This window comes from Scyliorhinus torazame, chromosome 15 (genome assembly GCF_047496885.1).
Source record: "Scyliorhinus torazame isolate Kashiwa2021f chromosome 15, sScyTor2.1, whole genome shotgun sequence".
Classification (NCBI taxonomy): Eukaryota; Metazoa; Chordata; class Chondrichthyes; order Carcharhiniformes; family Scyliorhinidae; genus Scyliorhinus; species Scyliorhinus torazame.
This window is the reverse complement of record NC_092721.1, coordinates 142,855,231-142,872,481: the sequence shown is the minus strand read 5'-3', so window position 1 is coordinate 142,872,481 and position 17,251 is coordinate 142,855,231.

The following is a 17,251-nucleotide window of genomic DNA, read 5'->3' as shown; positions in this document are numbered from 1 at the left end:
CGTTCAGGTCCAGTGTAGGAAATACCGGTGTTTGGGGTTGAATCTTTAATAGATCCCGGCGGTTGCGCCAAAAGAGTATTCCCGCTGCCGACTTGACAATGTAGGACCGCGGTGCCGCCTGTCTGATCACCGTGGCTTGATCAGGCCATCCTCCTTCTGGGTCCCTGAGTCTGATGGTGTCACCTATTGTCAGTGGCTTGAGTGGGATCGCATGTTGATCGTAGTATCGTTTTTGTTTGGAGCGTGGTTCCTGCATTTTGTCGATAACCGGTGCGTTGCCGGGGTCTCGGAATTGCATTGCTGGCAGGGTTGTCCGGATGTCTCTGCCGAAGAGCATTTCTGCTAGCGACGGTCCTGAGCTCAATGGGGTTGCTCGGTACGATAACAGAGCTAGGTTGATGTCGGAGCATGAATCGATTGCTTTGCCGATGAGTCGTTTAATAATGTGAGCACCGTTTTCCACCAACCCATTTGATTGTGGGTAGTGTGGACTGGATGTCACATGCCGAAAGTTGTAGCTGTCTGAGAACTCTTTCCATTCCCAGCTCGCGAAGCAGGGACCATTATCAGACATCACCACGTGCGGGATGCCATGTCGCGAGAATGTCTCCTTGCACGCCTTGATTACAGATGAGAACATGAGATCAGGGAGTTTCACTCCGGATAGTTTGAGTAATAATCCATGATAAGGACGTAATCACGACCTGTTGCATGAAATAGGTCGATGTCCACTTTTGTCCATGGGAACGTTGTGAGTTCGTGTTGCTGCAGTGGTTCTTTGCACTGCGCGGATTGATGTCTTTGACAGGTGTCACATGTCATGACCATGTCAGTGATGGCTTGGTTCATGCCGGGCCAGTACACAGCCTGTCATGCTCGCCTTTTGCATTTTTCGATTCCGAGATGGCCTTCATGAATCTTGTGTAGCCTCTCGGCGCGTAGAGTGGACGGAATGACAATCTGCGCATTGTGTAGAAGGAGGCCATCAACCTCAGTCAGCTCTGACTTGACATTTTGACATTGTGGACATTGTCCCCTCGCCCAACCATGCTGGAGTAGGTGCAGCACTCTTCATAAGGTTGCGTCTTTCTGTGTCTCCTGGTCGAATTAGTCGGAACTTCTCAACAGAAGCTGGAAGATTTTCCGTGCGTAGCTGTGTTTGGGTCTCGATTTCTCTGATGAATGCTGGCTGTGAGCTGTCTGTGGCGATTGAACTGGACAGTGCGTCGGCAATGGCGAGGTCTTTTCCCAGGGTGTATACTAGGGTGAAGTCATACCTTCGCAGCTTCATCATGATGCGTTGCAGACGAGGTGTCATGTCATTCAGATCCTTGTCTATGATGTGGCCTAACGGTCTGTGGTCTGTTTCCACTATGAATGTGGGAAGGCTGTATACGTAGTCATGGAACTTCAGAATCCCCGTGAGGAGTCCGAGACATTCTTTCTCGATTTGTGCACATCTGCACTCTGTTGCAGTCATGGCCCTGGATGCGTATACCACTGGGACCCAGTCAGATTGGTCGTTCTGTTGGAGAAGAACGGCGCCAATCCAGTCCTGGCTGGCGTCAGTGGAGATCTTGGTGGGTCTGGTAGTGTCGAAGAAGGTGAGGGTCGGTGCCTTCGTCAGTTGCTATTTGAGATCCACCTATTCATTCTGGTGACGTTGCATCCACTCAAACTCAGTGGTCTTTCGTATGAGGTTGCGTAAGACTGCTGTCCTCGTGGACAGATTTGGGATGAACTTGCCCAGGAAATTGACGAAGCCCAGAAATCATAGCACTGCCTTCTTACCATGTGGCGTCTTCATGGTCTATATCGCAGTGATCTTCGCCTCATCTGGGCGGACGCCCTGAGATGATATGGTATTGCCCAAAAAGGTTACAGACTTCTGTGCAAATGTGCACTTTGCTTGGTTCAGTTTCAGACCGTATTGATGAATCCTTTAAAATACCTTCTTCAGGCGACAGATGTGGTCTTCTTCTGTGGTGGACCATATGATTATGTCGTCCACATAGACTCTGACACCATCGATGCCCTCGGTCATTTGCTCCATTATCCCGTGGAATATCTCTGACGCAGGGATTATGCCAAAGGGCATGCAATTGAAACAAAAATGTCCAAGTGGCATGTTGAACGTGCACAGCAATCTGCTTGAGTCATCGAGCTGTATCTGCCAAAATCCCTGCGAGGCGTCGAGTTTGGCAAAGAGGCGAGCATTCGCCATCTCGGACGTGACCGCTTCCCGCTTGGGGATGGGGTAGTGCTCCCTGAGAATGTTCTGGTTTAGGTCCTTTGGGTCTTTGCATAAGCAAAGATCCCCAGAAGGTTTCTTAACACAGACAATAGAACTGACCCAGTCAGTCGGCTGCGTGACTCGCGATATGATGCTTTGTGACTGCAGTCTTTCGAGTTCTGATTTCAACTTCTCTCGTAGCGGAGCTGGAACCCACCTGGGCGGCTGAATGACGGGTTTGGTGTCTGTTTTCAGCAGAATCTTGTCTTGGCAGGGTAGGGTGCTCATGCCTTTAAATACGTCGGGGTATTCTTACAGCATGCGGTGGATTCCATCTTCCAGGCTTGATGGATCCTGAGTGTGCATGTAGATGTGTTGTACCAGCCGCAAATCTTTGCAGGCCTGAGCACCTAGCAGTGAGGATTTGTCGTTGCCCACGATCTCGAATCGTAGCTGCTTGCGTATCGTCTTGCTGTCCACTTGGAGATGGCATGATCCCTTTGAGGCGATCTGATTGCCATTGTAGTCCTTCAGCCTACATGCAGCGGGTATCATTTCATGGTCTCCTGGAATCGAGTGGCGATCCTTGCTAGTGAGGAGGTTGGCTGAGGCCCCAGTGTCCAGCTTGAACACTAACGGAAAGTAGTTGACTTGCACAGTTGCAGTCCACTCACTGCTGGAGTCAATGCTGTTGACCGGTTGAGGCGTGGTGATTGTTGCGCAAGGTTCCTCAATTTTTTCAATCGTGCCCTCGACAAGCGTGTTGTCGCAGGCGAGGTTGTCCTCGTATGATGAATAATCACCGTTGGTTTTTTTTGTGCTCTGTTGATTCTACGTTTCTTATGTTGAAGTTCATATATTTTTGTCTTGTGGTACCCATTTGCAGTGCAGCTCTGCACTGTGAGGCAAAGTGGTTGTGTTTTCCACATTTTAAACAACGTTTGCCTGAAGCCGCACATTGCCCTTTTAAGTGGGCATGGCCGCAGTGGTGACACGTCATGACGCTGTCTCTCCACATTCGCACATGCGCAGTAGGCTTTTCGTTCGTTTCAAATTTTCGGGCGAACTGTGGTAAGAGTGCTTTCTGGATTCCTGGGCCACCATCTTGACTGGTTCGACCTCGTGGTGAAGGCCTTGTTCCCGGTAAGCAAATTCTTCATACTCTTCTTTACTTTTCTCATGTATAGAGCATTTTTGCAATACCATTTCTAGGGTTAGGTCTTTGCGTTTTAACAACGATTTTCTGAATCCTTCATCAGATATGTCATTTACTATTTGGTCTCTGATGAGGGAATCGCTCAAGTTTTCATAGTTGCAGGTCTGAGCCAGCAACTTTAAATCTGTCACAAAACTATTGAACGATTCTCCAGGTTTTTGCAGACGCTTGGTAAACTTGAATCTTTCAAAGATCTCATTTACTTCAGATTGGCAGTGGTCTTCAAATTTTTTTACTATTATTTTGAGTTTGCCCTTGTCCTCCCTTTCCGAGTAAGTGAAGGAATTATATATTTCTAATGCCTGCAGCCCTGCCAGGTATAAAAGCAAGGCTATTTTTCTGGCATCAGACGCAGTGGTCAGGTCCTTAGCTTCTAGATAGATATTAAACTGTTGTATGAAAAGTTTCCAATTGGAATGAATATTACTGGTGGTTTTGAGCAGTCGTGGAGCTGAATTGGGTCCATCTTGCCGATTGGTCTCCGAAGGGTCCAAATGCTGCAAAGCCTTCCTTAGTTGAATGTCCGGTGCAAGTTTTTCTTCTCTTGCTGGTGTCTAGCTAGCTTTTCTGAAATCACTCCTGGTACCATATGTTATTCTCTAAGTCTGAATAAAGATTGTAGACTTCCAGTTAACATAAATACAGTAAATACAAATACTTTATTCAGTAGGTTTGTTCTGTCTCCAGAGCTCACCCAGACGTAATACAGTCAAGAGGCAAAACAAGAGAAGCTAAGGTAAGCTGCCTATGCTGAGCTGTCTCTGTGTGCTGCTGCTCACTAGCCCTGTGCTTCTAAAGGAGGCGGATCCTCCCTAGGGTCGGACCCTTTATACCTGCCTCTGATGCTGCCCTCTAGTGATGCTGTGGCTGTTACAACTGTGCTATAATCTCTGGTGTATGTGCAGATGTACAGATCACTACATTGACATTGGTGCATGTCCCTCCCCACACCTGCAAAGGGTTACCTCTCTCCTCTCCACATCCTGCACTAAAACCTCTGGAGCGCTGAACCTGAGAACTCAGGAGCTCTCCCTCTGACCTCACAGTTGCCCGGGTTTCTTCAAACTCTGAAAACCTTTCCCAGCCTAGTTCCAATCCCTACTGCAGTCAGACTGCACCTCCCTTTAAGAGTGCGGGTGGGTTTTAAATATTGCTGGCCTCGCACAAGTCTGGACCTCTTGCCGCGCGTACCACGACTCAGTGGCGCATTCAATTCTGGGCTGAAAGCAGAATGATGGAGGTGATTCGGCAGCAAGAAGGCTGCATCACTCTGATCTGGCACAGGTTCATCCGCATGGTCATTGTCACACCCACAAATGGGGTTTATCCAATTTTCAACCCCAGTCTGTGACTGGACTGGAAAGTTAGTTTGTATGCATCTCAGTGTTCGTTTTTTCTGATCTTGGAAAAAGATGAGGTACAATTGACAATTTGACTTTTAAAAAGGTTGTGTTCATAACAAAGGAGAAAGAGAAGTGTTTCATGGGGCCACTTTCAAGATATAGGCAGATCAAAGATTACTTTTTCATCTTTTTCTCTAGTTCAAGGGGGAGGTGTCATTCTGGCTTAAGTGCTCTCCAAACATTTTAGAGCACCCTTGTGTAAAAAGCTGCTTAATCAATCAAACATATTTCCCACAGCATTTAGAAGGAATAATTTGGTCTGATTAACGACTGCTCCCTTTGGAACTGATTTCCAAAACTTGGATTAGCAGGCCCAGTTGAACTTCCCTTTTTCTTGTACGTTGGAGTTATTTTTAAAAGGACTTTTCAGTGCCCTTACTCCAATGTTATGTTCATCTATGCAGGAGCCCACTGGCTGGAGCAAATGTGTTTAATTATGGTCATAAAAATGCATATTCCAACTTTGGAGAGAGAACAGAAAAGCAACTAAATGGCAATGAGCTATAGTAATGGAGTGAAAATTGGCCATAGCCTGTTATCGGATCCATAATTAATAGCATACATGCAACCTGTGACCTAACTTGGTTTGGAACCAGCCCTAAATTAGGCCCTGGCCCTAATTTCAATAATTTAGACATGTGGGCCTGTTCAGGTCCTGAACATTTTCCATCAGTGAAGTCAATCCCCAAGCATTTGTCAAAGTATTGAGCTCACTGCTTATCAAAATTCTTCCCTACCACAGGGAAATAAAACCATTGCAGACCTGGATATGTTGACTGGAAATGCAGTGTGGTGTTTAAGTACATTTTAGTTCATTCCAATCGCGGCTGCTCTGTGGCCAATTTGTAATGTGTCCCATTTTACAAACTACATTTAGGGGCAAAAAGTGAGGCCACATTATACCAACAAGTATTTCAAAAGTAATTTTCAATCTGAAAGGGCATGACCACAGAACTGAAAAGTTTACTCAAATGGCCCACCCACATTTCAAGGGTTACCTCTAAAAGCTGCTTACAACAGCATGGTGGTTTTGGTACTGGATTAGTAGTGTTCAGGTTCCATTAAGGCCCTGCCCTCCCTATCTCTGTGACATTCTCCAATCATACAATCCTTCAAATCTTACCCTTTCACTACATCATTGGCAGGTGTCCCTTCCAATGTTGAGCACATAAATTCAGAAATTCTCTCACTCAATCTTACCAATTGTTCATTCCTGATTTTCCTTGAACTGAGTGGCTTGCTAGGCCATTTCGGAGAGCATTTTAGAGTCAACCACATTTGTGTGCATCTGGATTCACATGTAGGCCCGACCAGGCAAATTTACAGCAGAGGGGTTTTTACGACAAATGGTTCATAGCCATCATTGGACTTTTAATTCCAAATTTTCATTGAATTCAAAATTCATCATCTACAATGGTGAGATTAGAACCTGGATCCCCAGAGCATTAACCTGGGTCTCTGGATTACTATTCTAATGAATATACCATTGCACCACCACCTCCCCTTTAAGAAACTATTTATCTGGCTCTGCCACATTTTATTGTAAAGTGTAACTCGGCTTTTTTTTAGCGTAACCCTGACAACAGGGAGTCTCACTCTACAAAAACACATATTTAACTCTTGTAAAGTGCTTGGGGATGTTTTGCCATAGGTATATAAATGCAAGATATTGTTTGAAAGCAGAAATCATAGGATTTTCAACTGTCCACGCAGATGTAAAACTGGAGTTGTAGATCAGGGATCACTGTTATAGGTACAATGTGATTATATCAACCTCTGCCTCCAGCTTGTTCTATGTGTTTTTTATGGGTGTATTTTGCTGGCATAACTTTCTTTATCCATTCATGTTGCATTCAGATGGTTTCTATATAGCATTACGACCGGTGAAGAAGGACTGGACCCCCTTTATTTAAGCTCTTTATTTTTTCTCCATCAGTGTCTTTCCAATCCAAATGTATTTATTTGTTCATAAGGAGCCAATCAAACTAGGTTTTCTTCAGTCAAAGAGCAAGTTTGTTATTTTCTGAACCTGAGAAATAATGAACATACAACGCTGCACAGATGAAATGAAATGAAAATCGCTTATTGTCACAAGTAGTCTTCAAATGAAGTTACTGTGAAAAGCCCCTAGTCGCCACATTCCGGCGCCTGTTCGGGTAGGCTGGTATGGGAATTGAACCGTGCTGCTGGCCTGCCTTGGTCTGCTTTCAAAGCCAGTGATTTAGCCCTGTGCTAAACTAGCCCCTATAGATATTGTTATGACCCCATCCCCTTTATGAGTTTCCCCTGAGTTGGTGATCTGGGTGAGATCCCTCAATTTGGAACTGCCTGGCAGGGATATAGCCCCAAGTTGTTACAAGACTGGGTGAAGAGGGATGAACTGGCTCCCTGCCTTTACCCAGCCTAATCTGTTGGTAGCAACAAGACTTAATCTAAAAGGGATCCCTTTTCATGGACACCTTTTCCCAGACCCAAGAGTTATGCTTTAAAAGAAGCCAATGTAACCAGACTTTCTTGAGTTAAAGACTGAGTGAGTTTATTCATTGTTAAAGGCAAGAAAAAAATGGTAAAACACATGCATGTACATTCATAAAGATAAGAAATGGGAATTGGGTCCAAAGTAAGTTGAATACAAAAGATAAATGGAACAGTCTTTGACTTGTGAGGAGTAGATGATGAAATGTAATGGCTGTTATGATTGAAGATTCCAGTACAGTTGACTTCAGTGGGCAAATAGTCAGTTTTGCAGTTCCAGGAGCGTTATTCAGCAGATGAATAGTTGGTTTTGTGATTTTAGTGTTCTGTAGATTGGCGAAGACGCAACCCAGTTCTCTTTTCAGCTGTGGTCTTTTGCTGATGGGGATGACTTCCACAGTCAGAGAAAGAGAAGAGATATATCCCTGCAAAAATGGCTATTTGCAGGGGCACTGTGTGTGTGCTTGTTGGTTTGCTTCTGTGTCAAAATGTCCAGTACTTCCTCTCTCAGAACACACATGGACAGACAACCCGGCAGCTTTCAGCTGAATTTAAACTCATTCTTTGTATACTCTAAGTAGAAGGCAGCATCCATTATTCTGTCTGGGCATTACTTAAAGGATCTCTTGAGGTGAGATGGCCGTTATGTGTTTTTACCTCTTTCGGAAATGATAATTAGTTTCTAGATGCTTTATAAGTACCTTGTCTGGAAATACCGTAGGGTCCCATTGTCTCACAGAATATCACCCCCCCCCCCCACCCCCACTCCCCACCCCCACCAGTAATTCAGTCAATGGCTGACTATACATCTTCAGCCATATTTAGGCTTGTGTGTCCATTTTTTTAACTCACTGGGATTATTTTTGCATATAATTTAGTGTTTTTCTTCAATTTTATGACAATATCAAAAATAAGAAAGTTAAAGTCCAATAAAAATTAAAAGAAGATATGATTATGGCCTTTTGCTTGTCCATGAGGTGTAGTTTGGTGAATGTTGTGGCCGTTTGAGATGAGGTGGTTTCCTTTAAAATCCTGGAGTCGAATTGAAGTTCAGGTACAGTATTTGCTGGGAACACTTTCAGCTTCAGAGAGAGAGATTACATACTTCATTTTCAGAAGTTATTTTCCAGATTACTTGGATGATTTCTCACTTCCTGCTTCTTATTACTCTTTCTGCTTGACAGAACTAGTTTTCAAATCCCAGCCTGTATATTCCAGAAGGGAATTCGATTAGTTTGTTGTGCATTCATTCCACGGAACATTCCCATCTGGCCCGCAGTGGGTTTCATGGCAGAAAGAAGTGGAAAATCTAGCAGAAGCCAGTTTGCAATTCTCCCAAGGGCATATTACTGGTGGATTGGTCAACCCACTGCCTAGTGGTGTGAGTACTATTTGCATTCATTCAAATATCATGAATGCTCATTCAAACAGCTGCTCACAGGAATCTCCTCAAACCTCCTAATCTTGCATCGCACAAGTTAGCTTCAACCCCATTTAAAATGTGTGGCGTGCACATGTCAGACCTCAGTTCACTCATGAGTTCAAGGTGAGTGTAAACTACACTGCCTACCTGCCATAGCCCTGTGCCAGTCTTGTTGTGATGATCACCACACTGCTGGGGCTGTAGTGTTGGTGTGCTCCTGCCCTTTGCTAACGTTATCCACAAGGACACCACTCTGCTGTGGTACTCATGCAGGCCTCCACTTTCAGACACTGACCAGCACTGTGCCTGGGGTTGAGGACTGAAGGGGTCTGCTGCTCCCGATGGCTGACATGATTGTCCACAAGGACTTCACTGGGTGGTGGTACTCGGGCAGAACTCCACTTTTATAAACAAGCATTGTTTCTTCCCAGGTGTGAGGGGAGGGTGGGGATGACAGGCACCAAGGGAATGAGGGTGGAAGGGGGTCAGTAGGGAAGACAGGCTATGCAGTGACTGTCAGAGGGGAAAGGGACATAATGGAAGGTAGAGGGGCAAGGAGGTGGAGGAGGGTAATGAACAATGAAAGGCAATGGAAACAATAGGGGACAGTCCTAGGGGTGGGAAGCTGGAGCCCAACAAAGTTACATGAGATGCTGACAAACAAGGGGGGCCAAAGGATAAGGGACATTTTTGGCTGGAAGCGGATGTACACAGATTCCAGAATAGGAGTTTGGAGGGGGAAACAGGGCAGAGTGGTGGTTGTTAGTGTGGCACAAGAGTGGTGGGTTGCACAGAGACTTGGAATGTGGGGGGAATGGTTTGGGAAGGGACACAGTAATCCTCAGTCATCAGGGCAATGGGGGACTCTATAAAAGTCCAAGTTCTTGTTCTGAGACTTGCAGTCAGGAGTTACAGAACATAGGCACTCCTGTGGCAATTTGGAAAGCAGTCTGCAAGTAGAGGCAGTCCAGGGGCTATGTAGACCTCATAATCAGAAGTCAGAGATAGGAGACAGTCCAGGGCTGTGGAGGGCATGCAGCAGGAGGGATCATTGGGGACACGGTACTCCAGCTTCAGGGTGGTGCAAGGACTGTGCGTTCCAGAGGAAAGATGCACAGCTTGGTGTTCAGGGCTGTCTCACATGCACAATCCCTGGGCTCGGATGTCTCTGTACTGGTATGCAGATGGAATGATGGTGGTAATTGGAGGGCTCCACCGCCTGTAGATTGGAAAGACATAATAAAGTGGGGGAGTATGTGTAGCATTCCTGCGGAGGTTCAACTTGGTAGATGACTGCACACTCAGGGCGAGATTCTCCGTTGTCCGACGCCGATATCGTATTCGGCGATGGGGAGGTGAATCCCTCTTTACGTACTGAATTGGGGGCGACGCCTGTTTTCGGATGCTCCACCCCCTCAAAAACGGTGTCATCGAGGAGTATGTCACATGCCGTTAGGACGGCCTCAGGATGTTACCTGAAGGCCCCCCCCCCCCTATGGGCCGAGTTCCCCGACAGTGCGGGACATGTGTGCTGTCAGTTTTCCTGAACCCACATGGCGGCTGCGGACTGTATCCAGCGCCGCCACAGTCGGGGGGGGCCGTGCTTCTAGCCGGGGGGTGGGGCTTCGGCGACGGCAGGGGGGACTGGTGGAGGGTGGCCAGGGGGTGTCCAGGACTGCACTATCTGGCAGGTCGGGTCCGCGCGCGGCTGCCGCCATGTTGTACGGCGGGACCGCTGCAGGTCGTCGCGGTGCGCATGCGCGGCCACGGACATGGCAATCCTCCAGGCGGTTATATCGGGAAGGTCGTGCGTTTTACATGGCGCAGCTGCTAGCTCCCTCACCGGTCGGAGCATCGGTGCGGGGGCGGCGCCAACGTTTTCATCGTAAAACCAGACACTTCCTCCAGACATAGTCTCAAAATCGGAGAATCCAGCCCACAGCCTCTAGGTGGGGTAGGTAGAAGTTCACATGGCGCAGTCCCCTCACAAGTGATGGATTCGGAGGGGAATTGTAGGAATGTTCACCAGAAAAATTATGGAATCCAGTATTAATTGGTGGAAGCTCAAGAACAACAGAAGGAAACTCCACCCTCACACTGTGAGATTGTAGGTGTCATAGAACATACTCATGTGAAGAGATGGTGGTGATGATGATCCTACCTACGCAGAGGGGATTCACCAGGATGTTGCCTGGGATTTGAGCTATGAAGAGAGGCTGGAAAGGCTCAGACTGGTTTCTTTATTGCAGAGAAGACTGGGGGGGACCTTATTGAGGGACATTTAGATTTAGGCCAGGGCAGGTCTGATGGACTAAAGGGCTTCTTCTGTACTGTATGCCTCTGTGTGGCTTTACAGGTTCCATGGCAGCAGCCCTTAATGTCTATAAACCACAAAAGCTACTATTCCATCAATGTATACCTGGAGTGTGATCATCAGAAGCACATACTGCATGTTTGTGAATGGAACCCTGGGAGTTGATATGACTCCTACATCACTCACTCACAGGTGCCTGTCATTTTCCAGAGGCCAGTACATCTGCAGTGATGGTTGCTAGGGGATAAGGGGTACTGACTTAAACGCTGGCTGATGACACTGGTGCGTCACCCTTATTCCACGGAGAGTTACAGCGCTGCTCACAGCTCCACACAGACGCTTACAAAGCAGAACATTGGGCTTCTGAAGATGCACTTCAAATGCTTTGACCATTCAGGTGGCTCATTATAATACCCTCCCGCTAAGGTTTTACGCATCATCGCAGTGTGTTCCACCCTTCACAATCTGGCAATGCAAAGAGAGGTGATCCCTTACCAGAGGGTGAACTGGAGGAGGGTGCGAGCTCATCAAAGGATGAACATCCAGAGGCCCAGGAGGCTGCTATGGGATTATATGAGCACGATGATGTCATGGAGGAAGAAAGACATGGGGAATGCACCGATGACCCATGGGCGGCACTGTAGCACAGTGGTTAGCATTGTTGCTTCACAGCGCCAGGGTCCCAGGTTCGATTCCCGACTTGGGTCACTGTCTGTGTGGAGTCTGCACGTTCTCCCCGTGTCTGCGTGGGTTTCCTCCGGGTGCTCTGGTTTCCTCCCACAAGTCCCGAAAGACGTCCTGTTAGATAATTTGGACATTCTGAATTCTCCCTCCGTGTACCCGAACAGGTGCCAGAATGTGTCGACTAGGGGCTTTTCACGGTAACTTCATTGCAGTATTAATGTACGTCTACTTGTGACAATAAAGATTAACAAAAAAATATCATCCATGATCATAATGAATGGTGGAGCAGGCTCAAAGGACTGAATGGTTTTATCCTGCTTCTATTTTCTATGTATGTTTCTATGACACGTTAATTCCTGACAGCTTTCAGGAAAAGGAAAATTAAAGGAGACCTTTTAATGTGGCCACATCTCTCCTAGCCCTCAATGCCTTTCCCTTTCATCTCGGGAGAATTCCAATACTCTCAGTGAGAATGAGTCCAAAATTCACACTCACATGTTCTGGCCTCGTGAATCACCAGTTCGGTGCTCGGTGCCCTGTGAATGTGTTCACTCTGGGGACTGAGAGTCCACTGAGAATCAAGAGCGATGTGAGAGAAAACATGAAACTTTCTCCACCCTTTAATGATGCAAACACTTCTGCCACTGAGATGAAGACATGTCTAGTTTTCTCCTCCTCCCGTGGACAAGACGTCTTCTGTCACTGCCACTGAGGAGACACATATGCCGCTGGAACATAAAAGCTGATGAGCTGTCCTCACTCAGTGGTGCTCCTTGAGGAAGAAAGGTTAGAAACGTTTACATGCACACTTAAATAAAATTTAAACACATTTACCTGGCATCATTCAAGGGTATGGAGATTAGTTAATGTTAATCTCACACTATCATTGATTCCAAGGATGGCTAAAGCTCGACATAAGAGGATTTCAATGTACAAAATCATAATGCCTTCAGTTGATCAAAATAGTCACATAACAATAAAATTATTCACAAAAGTGTAATTTCTTCAGTGATAGCACACCTATGACACTAAAGTGGTATCAACATTATTTAACTTTCCCAACCCTACCATCACGTCTGGGTGCAGCCCTGACATCTGCAGCAGAGGTGGAGGCTGCCCGCTGAATGATGTTTGCGATGACCTTGTAGACATCCTTTGGTGACTCAAGGCCTGGAGGACCCCAACCATGATAAGGGTCTCCAACTTGGGGGGCAGATGCAGCCTTGGTGGTGTGAGCAGGTTGTTGTATCTGTCCAGTTCAGACACTTCAACCAGCTCTTTAATTAAAGTTTACCCAGGTGTCTTAATTTATGAGTAGAACAAAGTAGGACACAGATATAAAGCAACACACTTTATTAAATATAGTTAACCCATAAATTACCCACTTTACATACAAGAAACATCCAGGATTTGACTACACTACCCGCAAAGGTGGTTTGGTAAGCTGCAGATCTGATCCCTGGAGTCCCTCTGGTTCCTCTTTGAAAAGGTGATTCTCGCTGGCTGCTGCTTGCTTGCTTCCTTCCTTCTGGTCTGGTCAAGGTCACCTCACACACCAAGCTTCGAGTCTTTGCTTCGAGTCTTTTGCTCCCAGTCTTTTCTTCCAGTCTTTGCTTCTAGTCTTTGCTTCCAGTCTTTGCTCCCTCGATGTCTGGAATTGATTTATATGTATGAGGTTGACACGGTTCCACTCATCTCTCGTTGCTACCTCGCCCACTAGCTTCTGCTGTAATTTTATTATTTGGCTATTCTTGTCTTCTTTACTTTGATTAAATTTATGACGAACGACCACAACAGTGGCCATCACCATCAACAATACCAAAGAAGGTAGGAAAAGCAGAGCCGGAGGATGACTCCAGCAATATTCTCCTTCGGATTCCAGATTCGGTTTTGGGGTTTCGTCCCACTGTACCCTCTTGGGCCATTTCTTGTTTTTATATGCGTGGAGGACATCCTCCCACTCGGCACGATTGGCCATCACTATTCTGCTAGGATTTGGTGGGGGTGGAGTGAGAGAACAATTGGGATCGGGGTCCGGTTTGCACTAAATTCCTTCGCTGAGTTCTTTCAAGTAGCGCTGTCATGATATTCAGGTAAACATCATGGTGAAAACATACATACATACTGATGGACAGATCAACGGACCAATCAACACACACACAACACCACAGCCAATCACAGGCAAGAGCATACACACTATAAAACGGGGAACACGACACTTCCTGCTCATTCCAGCAAGAGACAGCTCAGGGCACAGAGCTCACAGCAAGCCACTCAGACATCCACCATGTGCTGAGTGCTTCTCCAAGATAGTGTTAGGGCTAGGTCCACAGGTTAGAGGGTAATGAACGAACCACAGTAACCAGTTTACAGATGTTGTTATTGTTAGTAATAAAACTGAGTTGTACCATCCGCAACCGTGTTGGTTCGTCTATGGAGCAGAGTGCCCAACACGACACCGCAACTATCCTAGGTCTTTTCTAAAGTTTGTACTCCTCATGTTCCAGACTCCTGGTTTATGGCCCAATCAACTGGTGAATCTGTATCAGTCCTTCACTCACTTAAGACTGGCCATTACATGTGTAATCTGCTCTCTTAATTCAGGTTCAGATGGAGTGTTGGAGAATACTGGGTTGAAGGTTCGACTACGGTGCAATGTATCGCTTCTTATTGAAGAACCGTCTGAGGTGCCAAAATGTTGTATCTTTAATCCTCTGATGCATTCGACCAGTTTACTTACTCAAACATTTTACCCAGCTGCCCTTTTTTGCAAGATGAACAAAGGACAAAACAGGTTCACAGTTTAACGCAATTTTATTCACAATTCTATTACTCAAGAAAATATGACTCAGACTCACAGCTGAGCTTTGGGTTTTACCCGCACTTAGTAAAGGAGGCTGGCAGGCTTCGATCACTCGATGTTGATGTCTTCTCTGGGTTCGAAACCCAGGGCCCTTTCTTCTTGCAATGGTTGTGCTTGGGGAACTCAAGATCTGTTCGATGCTGCTTTCTTTATATTGAGAAGCTTGGATTGAGTCATATGTATACGCCCACCACTGGCCATTGCCCTAGCCAGACCCCACTGGTTAATGGGAAATACAGGATACTCCTGTTTATCGATGGTGGTTCAATCAAGACCCATTGGCCTCTGAAACTCCCTTTGTCTGACCAGCGATCAGCTCATTAAGGAGTCTGATGGCTTCTTTTGTCTGTCCTTCGTCCTGTGTCTGGCCGTTTGTTATATGCTCATAGACTTGGAGTGTGCAATCACAAAGTCCATATCGCAATAATAGGTTTATGCCTTGACTTGGGTGCTTTTGCAGATGGCCAGTGTCGATTCTCGCCAGGGTCTCATGAGACAGTTTCTGTTTCTGGCCTGTGTGTAGCTTCTCAGCCTGTTTTCAGTACCACAAGGTGGATTGGGTGCAGTCACAAGCAGAGGGGACTTTGAGCAGCAGCACATGCTTGGAGTGTCCTGGTGTCTGGCTGACACTCATCCTCCATGTGGGTGTCCGAGAGCTCCACCCTGATTCCTGTAGGGGATTGTGCACTTGGAGGGAGGTCAAGGTGCCTCGTCCCTGGGTTATGTCGATGTTGATGGTACCCATAAGAGTGTAAAGTCAAGCACAAATCCAGCAAGACCTGCTGAACCAAGGTCTCCATGCTTGACGCTAACCTTGCCATGGTGGCCTTGAAATGCTCACATGTTAGAGTCATGCTATCAGGCAGAACATGAATGGACTACCCCATCATCCTCTCTAGCCTGCCAAATCTCTGCCTGATGTTCCACCCCACCTGTTGTTGCATCTCCACCATTTGACTTGGACTGAGAAAATGCCTGGTCTCCTGAAGCCCTCCGAGTGTCGGAGACCTGGGCTGTCCCTGCCTCTGCCTGCTGTGAGGATGTGACAGTGAGGTGTGCTCTAGAAAGTAGGCCCGAAACTAATCTAGAGCTATGCCCCACCGAGCTGGGAGGGAGATGATGTGAAAGTCTCTGTCAAAGGAAGAGTATTTTTATATGTCCCCAGCTGAGATCCCTGAAGAGATTAGCTGTCTGAGTGTATGATGCCATGATGAGAGTTTGATATTGGATGAGTTACCTGGTGGAACGAATGAGACCTTTCATCCTCGTCCTGCACTGGGTCGTGCTTCAGGCACGGTTGCCAGCCACGCTGATCTGCTCTGCAAAGGCCTTCCAGGCCAGAGGGGTGAGGCTGCAGTGCTTCCTGGAGCCATCCCTGCGATTCAGGACAAGCCTCTGCTCCCGTACTCTGTTCAAGGCCTCAAAGGTCTATGCGGGTGAAGCGGGGTGCTGCCTTCTTCTTGAAGCTGTAAGACTTGTTCTTCTGGTTGAACACATCGGTGGCAGTCTCCTGAAGGAAGGTCGACTGCAGAGAGTGAGATTTATGTGTTGGGCTGATGTTTAAATATGGGGGCCAAACCTTCAAACCTACCAGCTCATGGCAGGTGGACAAATCAGCTCCCAGCAAGCTCGCTGCTTCTGTCTGATAACCACCTGTGCCGAATTAATGAGCTTCCAAGCGTTGAATCAGGCACGAGTTCCGTGATTCCGGCCAATGGGGGGCACCATCGAAACAGCCTGCCTCACTTAGTCTCATCAATAGAAAATAGACTGGGATTAGCATGGACTGGCAACAGCCGGTGTGGAGTCAGGAGGGATAATGTGTGCAACCCCCCCACAAACCCCAATACCCGCCCCAAACTCTGCAGAAAGATCGATTTTACAGAAAGTGCTTTTTTTTTGGGTGGGAGCCTCAGAGGTCTCTTTAAGAATCGCTGGTTCCATTCCATTCAGTCCTCACAGATATCAGGGAAAAGTCCTGAATTGAGCTTCAGACCCCTCATTATAATTTTCAATTTGGACCGGACATCTGTTTCAAGTGGCCAGAAGATACATGTGAATATCACACATCTCAATAAGTTGTCAGACATTTTTCAGGTGCTGCACAGATGTGAGAGACACCTGAGGAAAACTGGTGCTTTCCACCACTCCTCCCCCTCCCTCAGTCTGTGTCCAAGTTCTCCCCAATAATCTTCAATTGGGAGACGGTCAAAAATAACCAATACAATGGGAACAGGTGAGGTGTGAAAACAAAGCACAAACAAAAATATTACTGGAAGTTAAGCAGCTATGATGACGAAGGCGGGACGTTAAGAATGAGGAATATAATTACTAAATAGAAATCTAATGGGAATTGTTATCATATCGATAAATATCAAAGAAAGCTACAGATTTCTACAGCTTGCTGATTATGTGTGGGAAAAGCTGCTAAAAGGCACATGGTTAATCCTTGGAGATGAGTTCCATGGTGAAAAAAAGAACCAGTTTTTATATCTCCAGTGTGTGCCAAAGCAAATGCAGTCTCTTGAAGTGTTATCATTGATCAGCAGCTGGTTTGCATACACAATCTTCACAGCAGCGAGGAAATAAATAACCAGTTTAAATCTGTTATTTTTGAGGGATGAATGTTCGCCAAAACAT